At 30.2% G+C, this 14468-nt stretch overlaps 1 protein-coding gene across 1 annotated transcript in view; it reads left to right on the top strand.

Annotated features, from left to right (window-relative positions):
- LOC6048428 overlaps window positions 1–14468 on the top strand; it is a 214801-nt gene that overhangs the window by 26203 nt on the left and 174130 nt on the right. The gene's annotated exons all lie outside the window — the stretch shown is intronic.

Genomic DNA, 14468 nt, shown 5'->3' with positions numbered 1-14468 from the left:
CAAATTCGAAATTTACTGTTTATACTCTCGAAACTTGCAAGAATCCCGAAAGGGAAAACTTTGTGAGGTGTAAGCTGCCAAAGCGAAGAACTGGACATTTCTGCAGAAAGAGTGAAGTCTTCCGAGTGTTGGTCAAGAAGGGATTTCTACTTTCTTTTCGTATGGATATCGTTGAAGACGTCGGGAAGCTGTTCCAAGGAAATTGGAATGTTGGGTTCCGATCCCTACGAAATCTACCAAGCCGATGGATCGGAATTTTGCTTGTGAAGGAGGTTTATTATGGATCGTTGAATCTGAATCTTGATTTGGTGAGATCTATCCATTTTATCTATCATTATTTGATTTTTTTCCCCTTATTTTATATAATATTCTATTGATCAAATGATATATCCATATTATCCCTTTCCCACCTTCCCTTTCTCCTATCCTAATTTCCTCCCCCTCCCAACCTCCCCCCCCCCCCGCCTCTAAATATTATTATCTGCCAAATTTAAACTAACACACCACACCACAACTGATTCGGAGCGTTTGGTACGGTATGTCCACGCATCCTTCCTCCCCTGATGATTCTGTGAAATGTGATCCGTTCACAGAATCTGTCTCTGCGGTTAATGCAACGCAGTAGGCCTGGCCGCTTTAATTTTTGCTATACATTTTCGGGGTAACTCGGATGTACTGTAATAATTAATATTGACAAGAAAGGACTTGAGGCATAATCTTACCACAAGTTCTTCCAGGATGCTTTCTTCGGACTGGCTGCGCTTGTGTTCGATTAGATTAGATTAGATTAGAAACTTGCAAGAATCCCGAAACTTTGTGGCGTTGAATTGGAAGCAATATGGTTTATACACAGCCCTTATGCTTTTTTCCCATTGTCACTAATTGAAAAAATGAAAAAATGACCCTTCGAAAAGTACATTAAATTTCCCTTAAAATGGCATGTTCCAAAAAAATTTACAGTCGAGTAACGGAAAATGAAAAATACGTTTTTTTGGAATTCTAAGTACGCCATTATATCGGGCGTCTAATTTTACATAAAGTCTCTTTGACACAAAATTTCTATCTCATCACCGTTTCAGGCTGCAATTTATTGAAAAACACCTCTTTTTTCGCATGTTCAAAAATGAAAGGGGTCGTACCGCCCCTCCGTCACGAGATATCAAAAAACGGACCTCGGATTCGTGATCAGGGACAAAAGTTACCCCTTAGGACAAAGTTTCACGCAAATCGAAGAGGGTGGGGGTAACTGCTGTGTGAGTTTGCGGAGAATTACCCAGCAATATTGTAAGAATGAAATTTTGAGTTTTTTTTTTCGAAAATTCGTATTTTTGTGGAAATTTTGAGTATTTTCAAAAATGTGTGTTATAACTTTCGGAATGTATGAATAAATCCCGATCATTTGATACCCGTATACCAAAAACAATGATTTTTAGTATTTTTTTCGAGGAACATTGCATTTTCAGAATATAGGAAAAATACGTATTTTTGTGAAAATTTTCATGTAATTATAATTGCAATGGATAGCTGACATCATCCCGATTCCAAAAAACTATAATTTTTTGAAGTTTGGATGATTTGTCATAGGATATAGCCAATGTCTCCCATATAGTCAAAATCACATAAGCTCGGAGCTTCAGCTAAGCACTGGGTCGTGCTTAAGGGGTTGCCTACGTGTAGAAAATCACGAAATTTCATAATACATAAAATTCACTAAATTCACTAAAAAGATTATTTTCAATCAGGCCTGAAAGTTTCATGCAGTTATTTCGTGACTGTACTGAGTAAGAGACTATTTAAGTTCACAATTTTGCCATGCGCAAAGCGAACTGTCAAAATTTGAAAACATTTTTCTCTAAACACCGAGTTGATTTACGGGTGCCACGATATCTCGAGATTAAATGGACCAAATTTGCTGAAATGTGGGGTGAAGACTCCCAAGACATATACCGTGTCCATAACGAAGCCCGAGTTTGAAATTATGCTTTTTTTAAAAATATAAAAATTAAAAACTGATGGTTTTTCATATGAAAAACATAAACATATTTTTATCTTTTTTTAAAATGAGGTTTTTAAAAATCGGCCTTCGTCATGCACACAGGACCGGTTTACCGAGTCTTTACCAAAATTTTGAGCTGATTTAGTCAAAGCAGTGTTTAGATATCGTGGCACCCGTTTTTTGAAACTGCTAACTTAAAATAGTTATATCTCGGCCAGGGGCGCCGACTAGTCCAAAATGTTGGGGGGGCACGGTTGTTTTCCGAAATCGATAAGTAAGAGTGGCGATTAGATGTTAATGTTTCTTGTATATCACGAATTTTGATAATTTTATTACGATGTGATACGATTTTTTTTCATCCGGAATAATTTTTTTTTGAAAATAATAATTTATTAAAACGTGATTGAGAATGTTAATTAGGGTGATTTTTTTTATATGTTTCAAAGGCGAATTCCTTCTCATAGGCATATTGTCACTTATTTTCTAGAAGTAACAGTCAATAATAAAAATAATCAGATATTTAGAAATTCAACAATACAAATACTCTAAAAATAAAAATTAAAAGTAAAAAGCCAAAATTTAGATCTTCAGAAATAAAAAAAATACGCATTTAAAAAAAACATACATTTTTCAAATCTGCAATTTAGAAAAAAAAAACACAAAATTCAATATTCCAACATAAAAAAATAATAGTAAAAAAATTCTAGGGTTAAATAAACTCATGGCTTGAAAATGTTAAGAAATCAAAAGCAGGAAATCAGAAATTTAAACAATCAGTAATTTAGAAATAACAATAAAATTCAATGTTTAAATAAATCGAAAATTTAAAAATAATGCTTTTGACAACAAATATTTTTTTAAAAATTTAAGTATTTAAGAATTTAAGAATTTAAGAATTTAAGAATTTAAGAATTTAAGAATTTAAGAATTTAAGAATTTAAGAATTTAAGAATTTAAGAATTTAAGAATTTAAGAATTTAAGAATTTAAGAATTTAAGAATTTAAGAATTTAAGAATTTAAGAATTTAAGAATTTAAGAATTTAAGAATTTAAGAATTTAAGAATTTAAAATTTAAGAATTTAAATTTAAGAATTTAAGAATTTAAGAATTTAAGAATTTAAGAATTTAAGAATTTAAGAATTTAAGAATTTAGAATTTAAGAATTTAAGAATTTAAGAATTTAAGAATTTAAGAATTTAAGAATTTAAGAATTTAAGAATTTAAGAATTTAAGAATTTAAGAATTTAAGAATTTAAGAATTTAAGAATTTAAGAATTTAAGAATTTAAGAATTTAAGAATTTAAGAATTTAAGAATTTAAGAATTTAAGAATTTAAGAATTTAAGAATTTAAGAATTTAAGAATTTAAGAATTTAAGAATTTAAGAATTTAAGAATTTAAGAATTTAAGAATTTAAGAATTTAAGAATTTAAGAATTTAAGAAAATTTAAGAATTTAAGAATTTAAGAATTTAAGAATTTAAGAATTTAAGAATTTAAGAATTTAAAATTTAAGAATTTAAGAATTTAAGAATTTAAGAATTTAAAATTTAAGAATTTAAGAATTTAAGAATTTAAAATTTAAGAATTTAAGAATTTAAGAATTTAAGAATTTAAGAATTTAAGAATTTAAGAATTTAAGAATTTAAGAATTTAAGAATTTAAGAATTTAAGAATTTAAGAATTTAAGAATTTAAGAATTTAAGAATTTAAGAATTTAAGAATTTAAGAATTTAAGAATTTAAGAATTTAAGAATTTAAGAATTTAAGAATTTAAGAATTTAAGAATTTAAGAATTTAAGAATTTAAGAATTTAAGAATTTAAGAATTTAAGAATTTAAGAATTTAAGAATTTAAGAATTTAAGAATTTAAGAATTTAAGAATTTAAGAATTTAAGAATTTAAGAATTTAAGAATTTAAGAATTTAAGAATTTAAGAATTTAAGAATTTAAGAATTTAAGAATTTAAGAATTTAAGAATTTAAGAATTTAAGAATTTAAGAATTTAAGAATTTAAAATTTAAGAATTTAAGAATTTAAGAATTTAAGAATTTAAGAATTTAAGAATTTAAGAATTTAAGAATTTAAGAATTTAAGAATTTAAGAATTTAAGAATTTAAAATTTAAGAATTTAAGAATTTAAGAATTTAAGAATTTAAGAATTTAAGAATTTAAGAATTTAAGAATTTAAGAATTTAAGAATTTAAGAATTTAAGAATTTAAGAATTTAAGAATTTAAGAATTTAAGAATTTAAGAATTTAAGAATTTAAGAATTTAAGAATTTAAGAATTTAAGAATTTAAGAATTTAAGAATTTAAGAATTTAAGAATTTAAAATTTAAGAATTTAAGAATTAAGAATTTAAGAATTTAAGAATTTAAGAATTTAAGAATTTAAGAATTTAAGAATTTAAGAATTTAAAATTTAAGAATTTAAGAATTTAAGAATTTAAAATTTAAGAATTTAAGAATTTAAGAATTTAAGAATTTAAATTTAAGAATTTAAGAATTTAAGAATTTAAGAATTTAAGAATTTAAGAATTTAAGAATTTAAGAATTTAAGAATTTAAGAATTTAAGAATTTAAGAATTTAAGAATTTAAGAATTTAAGAATTTAAGAATTTAAGAATTTAAGAATTTAAGAATTTAAGAATTTAAGAATTTAAGAATTTAAGAATTTAAGAATTTAAGAATTTAAGAATTTAAGAATTTAAGAATTTAAGAATTTAAGAATTTAAGAATTTAAGAATTTAAGAATTTAAGAATTTAAGAATTTAAGAATTTAGAATTTAAGAATTTAAGAATTTAAGAATTTAAGAATTTAAGAATTTAAGAATTTAAGAATTTAAGAATTTAAGAATTTAAGAATTTAAGAATTTAAGAATTTAAGAATTTAAGAATTTAAGAATTTAAGAATTTAAGAATTTAAATTTAAGAATTTAAGAATTTAAGAATTTAAGAATTTAAGAATTTAAGAATTTAAGAATTTAAGAATTTAAGAATTTAAGAATTTAAGAATTTAAGAATTTAAGAATTTAAGAATTTAAGAATTTAAGAATTTAAGAATTTAAGAATTTAAGAATTTAAGAATTTAAATTTAAGAATTTAAGAATTTAAGAATTTAAGAATTTAAGAATTTAAGAATTTAAGAATTTAAGAATTTAAGAATTTAAGAATTTAAGAATTTAAGAATTTAAGAATTTAAGAATTTAAGAATTTAAGAATTTAAGAATTTAAGAATTTAAGAATTTAAGAATTTAAGAATTTAAGAATTTAAGAATTTAAGAATTTAAGAATTTAAGAATTTAAGAATTTAAGAATTTAAGAATTTAAGAATTTAAGAATTTAAGAATTTAAGAATTTAAGAATTTAAGAATTTAAGAATTTAAGAATTTAAGAATTTAAGAATTTAAGAATTTAAGAATTTAAGAATTTAAGAATTTAAGAATTTAAGAATTTAAGAATTTAAGAATTTAAGAATTTAAGAATTTAAGAATTTAAGAATTTAAGAATTTAAGAATTTAAGAATTTTAGAATTATAGAACCTTAGAATTTTAGAATTTTAGAATGTTGCGTTTGAAAACTTGATGATTGTTTTCGCAAGAGTTTGCGTAAGTTTGATTGTAGATGAAGTGCTATGGGAAAAGTACCTTGGTTTTGTTTTTGGAACAACATGCACAGATAGAAATCTTATGAGCAAATCCGTAAAATCTATGTTGACGACATCTCTCAAATCATTCACCGATGCCTCTGTGCTCTTGTTCTAAGCTTACTGATTTTCCTAGAGAGCACATTGGTATAGATAAAACGTTGTCGATTTAGAAAAAAGTATCTAAATCCAGAAAATTGTAAACGATTTCTTTCAAAACTTACAAGAATTCTATCCGTGTGTACAAACAATGTTCCATTTTAGTTTTAGATATTATTTTCAATTATTTCCTTTTTTATATATTTGATATAAGAATATTTTTCTTCAAAAATTTCTGGGGGGGCACAATGTATAGGCTGCCCCCCCCCAGCCAAATTTTAGGGGGGGCAAAAAGTACCGTGCCCCCCCCAGAGTCGGCGCCCCTGATCTCGGCAATGGTACATCCAAATGTCTTCATATTTATTTTGTTATTAAATGAAAATGTATATTTTAACCCTCTACTGCCCAAATTTTTTTTCGAAAATTTTTATTTTTCCCGTGTTTAGGAGGTCATTTTGAGCAACTTTTGTTCTACGAAAAACTTTACTTCTCTTGTTTTATGTTTTTCTTGTTTCATTTTTAGTATTTTAATTGGCATTTATCTTGTTTAGTTTATGTTTGTTTTTACTGCCCAACATTGAAAAAACGGCTAATATCCACTTTTGGCAAAAACGAGATATTAGCACCAGGTGATAGAGGATGTTCCAACGCATCTTCTGAACCATGAATTTCACTGAAATAGTGTATAGATTTGGCTGCCAATGCGAAAAACCAAACGGCTAATATGCCACTCTTATGGGAAATTGCCTTGACGGAGATTTGGTGACAAACACTAAAACGCGTTTTTCTCGGAATACTTGATTTGGCATAATAGCCGGATTTTCAATTATGGGCAGTTTAGTAGTATTTGGCCTACCCTACCACCTTCTATCATTACATTTTGCCTATCTAATTTTTTCATGTTTTTACAGTAACTTTTTAAATTTTTTGCATGTTTTTCACATTTTCTGCTATAAAATGGAACCATTATCATTTAAATTGTAAATAAATGCGTAGAGGCATAGTATGGGGCACTAGAAAAATTACTGCATACTTCTTTTTACTTAAAATATAGGAAATGTTAGTAAAAAACACAGCCAAAGTTGACCCCTAAAAATATTAGATTTTTAAAAACATTGGCAAAGTCACATAAAACAAGTCAAACTTCCAACCCTAAAATTTTCCAAAATTTTAAAAGTTCTTCTTTCCAATATTTTTTGAAGATCAAAAATTGGTTGAAAAATGGATTTTTGGCGATTTTTTAAATCGAAGCCCGTCTAGAGGCGGGGTTGGGTTGTAGAGGGTTAACTGCCCCTGATCGCATAAATGTCCCATATGCATTTTCATCGATTTCGACTTATTGATGCAGTTTGGTTCAAAATTGTGTGCTCTTTCGAAAGAGCCTATAACATCCAGTACTTTGTTCTAGAAATCAGGAGGAAATCCAGTTTTTTCGCGAAAACTTAACACGTAGCCTTATGTATGGGACAAACTTCAAATGCGTTTTTCTCAGCATGCTGTTTTTGCATATGGGACATTTATGCGAACATGGGCAGTTAATGTCCTGCAAAAAGATTTGAAAAATAGTTTAAATGTGTACTCATACCAACCTCTGCCATTTTTGACGATTTACATGTATGTAACCCTTCAACCGAGGCAGCTGAACGAATCATAATTTTGAGTATTTAACAAAAATCTATCGAAATGTATGAAAAATTCCCAATCATTTTATATCCATTATGAAAAAAGCTAAATATTAGTATTTTTTCAAAAAGACATAGTTTTGTGAAAATTTTCACAAAAAGTATTATTATTAGCGAAATGTATGAAAAATCTAGATCATTTGAAACCCATATTTTAAAAAAATCGTGTATTTTTTCGAAAATGCGTAGTTTTGTGAATTTTTTGAATATTTCACAAAAATAATATAACGTTCGAATTGTATGAAAAATCCCGATCATTTGATACCCATATTGTAAAAATGAAATTTTGAGTATTTTTCCGTTTTTTTGTGAAAATTTTCAGTATTTTCAAAAATGTGTGTTGTTTGCAAGGATATTTCAAACTTTTTGAACCCATTTTTGGAAATTACATGTAAGCTTCATTTGAACTTTCAAACCATATCTAAAAGAATAACAGTTAAATTCCACTATCTGCTTAATTTCAATAACACACGTATACCAAACGAGTTGAGTGTGCAAGGTGCATTGGTTGCATTTGACAAGAACGTGCTGACTTAGTGTGATGCAAATAATTGTCCATATCAATGTCACTGACAATGAGGTCGATTTGATTTGGCGAACAAACAAACTTGTGATTGTGTAACCTACATGCAATCTTCTTTTTAGTGAAAAATGAAATAGTGCACGTTTTGCACGTTTGTAGTTACAAATTGATCCTCAATTCCATTGTTGGAATTCGAGCGAGAAGAAGGAAAGCATTTCTCGCTCGCGAACGAGGGAGAGAACTTGTAGTACTTTTCTCTTCTCGCTCGCGCTCACATTTTCGTTCGCGTTCTCGCTCTCGCCGCGAGCGCTCGCGAGCACCTCGTGCTAGACGTTCGTCCCAAGCTAGCAATTTGTGTTTCAGGCTTATGAATACGAACCAGGCGATGGTATAGAAGTGTAACTTCAATCGCTGTGTTGTTTTTTGTTCGTTTCTAACACGTTCAACTTCTCGCGAACGGGCAATTCTGGCTCGCGAGAAAGCCCGTTCGCGAGCGGAGGAGAGCACGGGCAATCGGTGAGTTTCTCTCGGCAGCTCGAGACTCGCGGCGAGAACTCGAGAGAGAGAAAATTTTCTCGCGAGAGCCTCGATAATACCAACAATTCTATTTAACCAAATTCTCTAAATACGGTTAACTGTAATAGCAATTCAGACATTTTTTTTAAATCAAAATTACGAGACTCCCGAGTTGAGTCAATCTGTCCAACTGGGGAGAATTCCTACGGCTTAATCGGATTAGTAAACACTTACCAAACGAAAAGGCTCCAAGACCGAGCCCAAAGAAGATAAAGCAAGCAAGTGAGAAGGTTGGTCAATCTCGTGTTAATTGCTTTCCTTTTTGGGGCGTTTTATTTCTGCTTGCATGATGCATGCGATATTATTGTGCGAAGTAAATTTATACGTGCACGTGGAATGATCATTTTTTCCGTTGTTTTTTTGTAGTTTCCTTCATCGAGCAACATTTGGCCGTGAGGGGCAGGATCACCCTGGTATCTTGTATGCTGCACGCCATGCAGAATTAAAGTTTCGGTTTTGGGTGGACTAACTGTATTTCAATAAATACAGTTTGGTTTATATTTTGCCATCGGCGTCAACCAACTTTCCTGCTGGAAACCCGTTTGTCATGAACCAAAACAAAATATTGACTTTTATTGTGGAAAATTACGACATCTAATTTCAATTATACTGCTGTCATGTCACATCTAACGATTTCCGCGATGTCACAATTTGCCACACAATAAGCTGCTGCCGTCCCACTGCTGAAAGATGAATTGACCACACCGGCCAGATAAAGTAAAATAAATCATTAGTTTTCTTACAAAACTGCCCTCTCCAGTGCACCAGGAAATTGCTACTGAAGAAAAGTGAAAACGAATAGAGATGGCGATGTTTGATGAAACCAGATAGGTTTTTTTCTGTACCGTGGAATTGGGTGTATTTGGAATTGGATTGGGATTAGATAAATTTTAATCCCACTTTTAATGAAAAAAAAAAACATCTTTTTAGATCCTAGAGAACGTCTAACCTATTCAGTAGTTACTCAAACTCAACTGGTTGAAAACGAAAGCTCTGAAATGGACTTTTTTATGCTGTGGCAGCACTTATTTAAAACATATGACCGCGATGGCGACTTCAGCGCCACCGGTCCATCGGGTTGGGTTTCTGCCAGAGCTGCAATTGCTTTTGCTTTCATCTGGAGGCTATTTTCCGCGACGACCAAACACCGCGACTACTGCATCATAAATCTGATCCCCGCCGCGACAAACGGTACCCTCGCCACAGTTTGGGTGGAGGAAATTGGAAACCCCGGGGTGAGGATGGTGCCCCGGCAGTTGGTACTCGTACGAACGAATGGAATGCAATTGAGTGGATAAATGGTCCCCGGGAGATTAGCTGGTCGGATCAGGAAAAGTGAAAAATGACATTGCTTTAGGAGGGGCTTGGTGGGGAGTGGCTAATGCATTGCTTTACACTTGTTTCCTGTTTGGTTTCCGTGTTAAAAAAAAGTCGTTGATTCGACCTACTGTTGTTGATTTTTTAACATTTATACTTCGATTACATCTTTAGAATTGTATTTTTGAAAACTATTTATTTTCAAAGTTTTGTAGGAAAAGGTATCCCAAAATGTTTAAGATATTGTGACAGTTATTGCTTGTCTAAACATATCTCAAAAAATGAAAAACATGAAAAAAATTAATTAGATTTTTAGCTCTTTATTTGATTTTTTTTTAAATTTTATTTATTGGTAAACTTTTTTGCTTTTTTAGGCCATTTTGCCTCATTGGTTTGTCCATTCAACTCTACATTCAATTTTGGCAACTATTAATTTTGTATTTTTTTTAATGGGACGAAACTATGTCCATGCATTTCCTATGACAACAAAGTCACTTTGCATCATTTGTAATTCCATACAAATTGGCGGGCTGGTATTCGATAATCTGTATCTTGAGAATGGAATTTCTGATCGATTTGGTGTCTTAGGCAAAGTAGCAGGTTATGATAAGTAGGTACATTCCAGAAGAAAAAATATAACTTAATCCACCTATATGGCTTTAGCTTTCTTGACTCTTTACCAAAAAATCTAATTTAAACCAATTTTAAAAATCATGTATTCATCAAAATCAAATTTGCAATCGAAATTTACTCAACACATTTCTTTGGAAAAGTTCATCGATTTAAAGTTTAAAGGCATTTAAAGTGCATTTTACGTGAATTTTCTACAAAATTGTACATTTTTGTTAAAAATGTTTAATGATAAAAAGCACAAAAATAAAAAAAAAAGTGTTTATTAATGTAATTTTATAAGCCCCTCTTGCATCGAGTTCCAATGCTGAAATGTTAATCATTTTTGAAATTTTCTACCGTTTTCTAAAAAAATATTTTTGAAATTTAAGAATTAAAGTAACTCTAGATAGAGTACGAATCACTTATTTGGGACAATTACAAATTTTGGGCTTGATTTTTATATTTTGAAATTTCTCGAACTTTTTTTTTGATATCAGAAATTTGAAAATTGAGTCCTGTTTGGGTGACCGTAAAAAAACATCAATTTCATTGTTTCTTTATATGCCAGTGGTCAGGAACAAAAAACAATCTTCAATGTTTTCTAGACGAATTTTTAATTTTTTAAAGGAATTTTAGAAAATTAAATTTTTGAAGGTGCTGGCCATCTTGGGCACTGTTAAAAAAAATTATGATTTTTATTTGTCATTATATCATAATTCAAAAACTGTGTTTTGCATGATATTAGATTTTTTAAATTCACAATTTCATCAAACAAGTATAACTCGTTGGCAAACGCATTCTGTTTTTGCCAGATGAAAAAAGAGTTTTCTAATTCAGCTCTCGATTTTAATCAAAGTCGTCTTGGAAAAATCGATCTGATCGTTAAAATGAATAAAAAAAACTTCTTTGAAACTATATTTCATTGTTCAGCTTAATCAATTTTTCGATTTTAGCTCTTTTTTTAAAGAAACGTTGCACTGAAAACCTTTGTAAATGTCAGTGCATTTTCTTTAATCTTCCTGGTAAAATATTTGAATTGGGCTGAAATCACCAAATCGATCAGAAATTGCCATTTGTGGATGTTGCAAAAAACTGTCATTGAACATAAAACATAAAATAGAATTGAATTGGATTCAACGATTCCACGTCAAACCAGCTAAAATTTGGCATGGAAGTTCCTTGGCGATTAGGATAGTCCTATCCAAAATAAAATGGTCCTATACAACTTTTTTTTAGCGATTCTCGCGAAAAATTAAACCTGCTGGTTCAATACTAATGCAACTGTCAGAATAAAGTTTCACGGTCAATATTCAATACAATAGAAAATTTTTATAACTTGAATTTATTGGGGTACCATTACAAATTCAATTATTAACACATCTTTTTCATCCAACCATCGACCTTCTCATTTTTCTATCTCCCTACGTGCCTGCATACAATGTCGATACCCACTGGAAGTTGCTTCCTCTGTTATCTTTCACCCTTTACCGTGCTCCATAGATACCGAGACTAACTTCGCCTCACCGATTCATGCCAAATTAGGTTCAAACTGCTACCTTACATCACACCTTCCAGTAGCAGCTGATTGCAATGTTGCAACCACCCGAGGGCAAGATATCACTCTGATAAACCACTTTACAAGAGGTGCCGGTGCCCGTGCTATGATGGGCATTTGAATACTCACGCGCCGAGATAACTTTTCGCTTCGCAGATTGAAAACGAAAGTTTTCCTCCACTTTTGGATGCCCTCTACTTCCATGAGAGGTCTTGTGGCTGCCTTCACGCAAGGCATTTGCGAATTTTATTACTTTGCATGATTGCCTGGGTTTTTGAGCTTTACGCGTTGATCCAAAGTTATTTGCTTCTCCGGGTGATCTTAGGGATGATAAATTTGTTACATAAACGCGTTTCCAATAAAAGAAATTTTATTGCCACCCATGGTAGGTTGTGATTAGCTTGGAGACATAACCATTTATTACTTTTCTCTCTATCTCTCTCGGTTGGTGGTTAATCAAAACTTAAATTCAGTTTGAAAGCGGCACCCCTAGTGAGGAACTTGGGGGCTTTTCCTCTAAGCCATACCCGTAGATTATCCCGCTCAATCTTCACATCCGCCGGCTCTGCCTCTGGTGTTAATGCTTTTTCACCTAATCCATCAGCTGCTGCTGTTGGGCCCTTTTGCAGTGAGCTTTCCAGGGATGGGACGAGGTGTGTGTGTTAATTATTATGTTATCTAAGCACAGCACAGTTTGGTTTTGCACATTTCTCATATACTTATTATTTATTTACTTTTTGTTTGCTGACTGTGCAGAAGCAGCTTAGCAAATATTTTATCATAGGAAGTTAATCCTCCTTTACGTTTATTCCTAATCAGTGGTGTTGAAAAATTTCAAAATTTCATTATTTTTAAAAGAAAGAATAGTACTATATGCTGCAAGTTGAAAAAGAAGATTTTTTCAGCACGAGTCGTAAATTTATCCAACGAGGTTTACCGAATGGTAAATACGACGAGTGCTGAAAAAATCAAGTTTTGTAACGAGTTGCTTACAATATTTTTTTGCAATTCCGAAAAACACTTTTGAAATGGCATTTTATGTCAAACATTCAAAATAAAACGTTCAAGTCAAACAAAATTTTGGAAAATGCTACTTTTCGATACTCATTTCAATGCTGAAAATTAGGACTTTTCAGCACTGCTATTGAAAGGTATGAATTTTCTATCTTGTTATTATTGGTAGAGAAAAGTAGGCCGTTTTGTCGTTCGAGACTGACAGGAAAAGTAAGTAGAGCAATTCTCTACGAAATTGGTCTTTTTTCTTCAATTTTATTTTTTGTATTTTTTAATCCGATTGAAACTTTTTTGGTGCCTTCGGTATGCCTAAAGAAGCCATTTTGCATCATTAGTTTGTCCATATAATTTTCCATACAAATTTGGCAGCTATCTATACAAAAATGATGTATAAAAATTCAAAAATCTGTATCTTTTGAAGGAATTTTTTGATCGATTTGGTGTCTTCGGCAAAGTTGTATGTATGGATATGGACTACACGGAAAAAAATGACACACAGTAAAAAAAAATTGGTGATTTTTTTTATTAACTTTTTATCACTAAAACTTGATTTGCAAAAAAACCCTATTTTTATTTTTTTTATTTTTTGATATGTTTTAGAGGACATAAAATGCTAACATTTCAGAAATTTCCAGGTTGTGCTTTTGCTTTTGCTTTCATTGAGCGAGTTTTGAATTTTTGAATCAATACTGATTATTTAAAAAAATCGAAATATTGGTCGCAAAAAATTTTCAACTTCAATTTTCGATGTAAAATCAAATTTGCAATCAAAAAGTACTGTATTGAAATTTTGATAAAGTGCACCGTTTTCAAGTTAAATCCATTTTTAGGTGACTTTTTTGAAAATAGTCACAGTTTTTCATTTTTTAAATTCGTGCACATGTTTGCCCACTTTTGAAAAAAATATTTTTGAAAAGCTGAGAAAATTCTCTATATTTTGCTTCTTCGGACTTTGTTGATACGACCTTTAGTTGCTGAGATATTGCAATGCAAAGGTTTAAAAACAGGAAAATTGATGTTTTCTAAGTCTCACCCAAACAACCCACCATTTTTCAATGTCGATATCTCAGCAACTAATGGTCCGATTTTCAATGTTAATGTATGAAACATTTGTGAAATTTTTCGATCTTTTCGAAAACAATATTTTCAAAATTTTCAAATCAAGACTGACATTTAAAAAGGGCCAAACATTCAATATTATTGCGACCAATATTTCGATTTTTTAAAATAATCAGTATTGATTCAAAAATTCATAACTAGCTCAATGATTTTTTGCACAACCTGGAAATTTCTGAAAAGATGGCATTTTATGTCCTCTAAAACATATATAAAAAAAAATTGTGTTTTTTTGCAAATCAAGTTTTAGTGATAAAAAGTTAAATAAAAATCACCAAATTTTTTTTACCGTGTACCATTTTTTTCCAGTGTAGTCCGTATCCATACCTAC

Source organism: Culex quinquefasciatus, chromosome 2, assembly GCF_015732765.1.
Source record: "Culex quinquefasciatus strain JHB chromosome 2, VPISU_Cqui_1.0_pri_paternal, whole genome shotgun sequence".
Taxonomy (NCBI): domain Eukaryota; kingdom Metazoa; phylum Arthropoda; class Insecta; order Diptera; family Culicidae; genus Culex; species Culex quinquefasciatus.
This window is presented reverse-complemented; position numbering and strand designations above follow the sequence as displayed.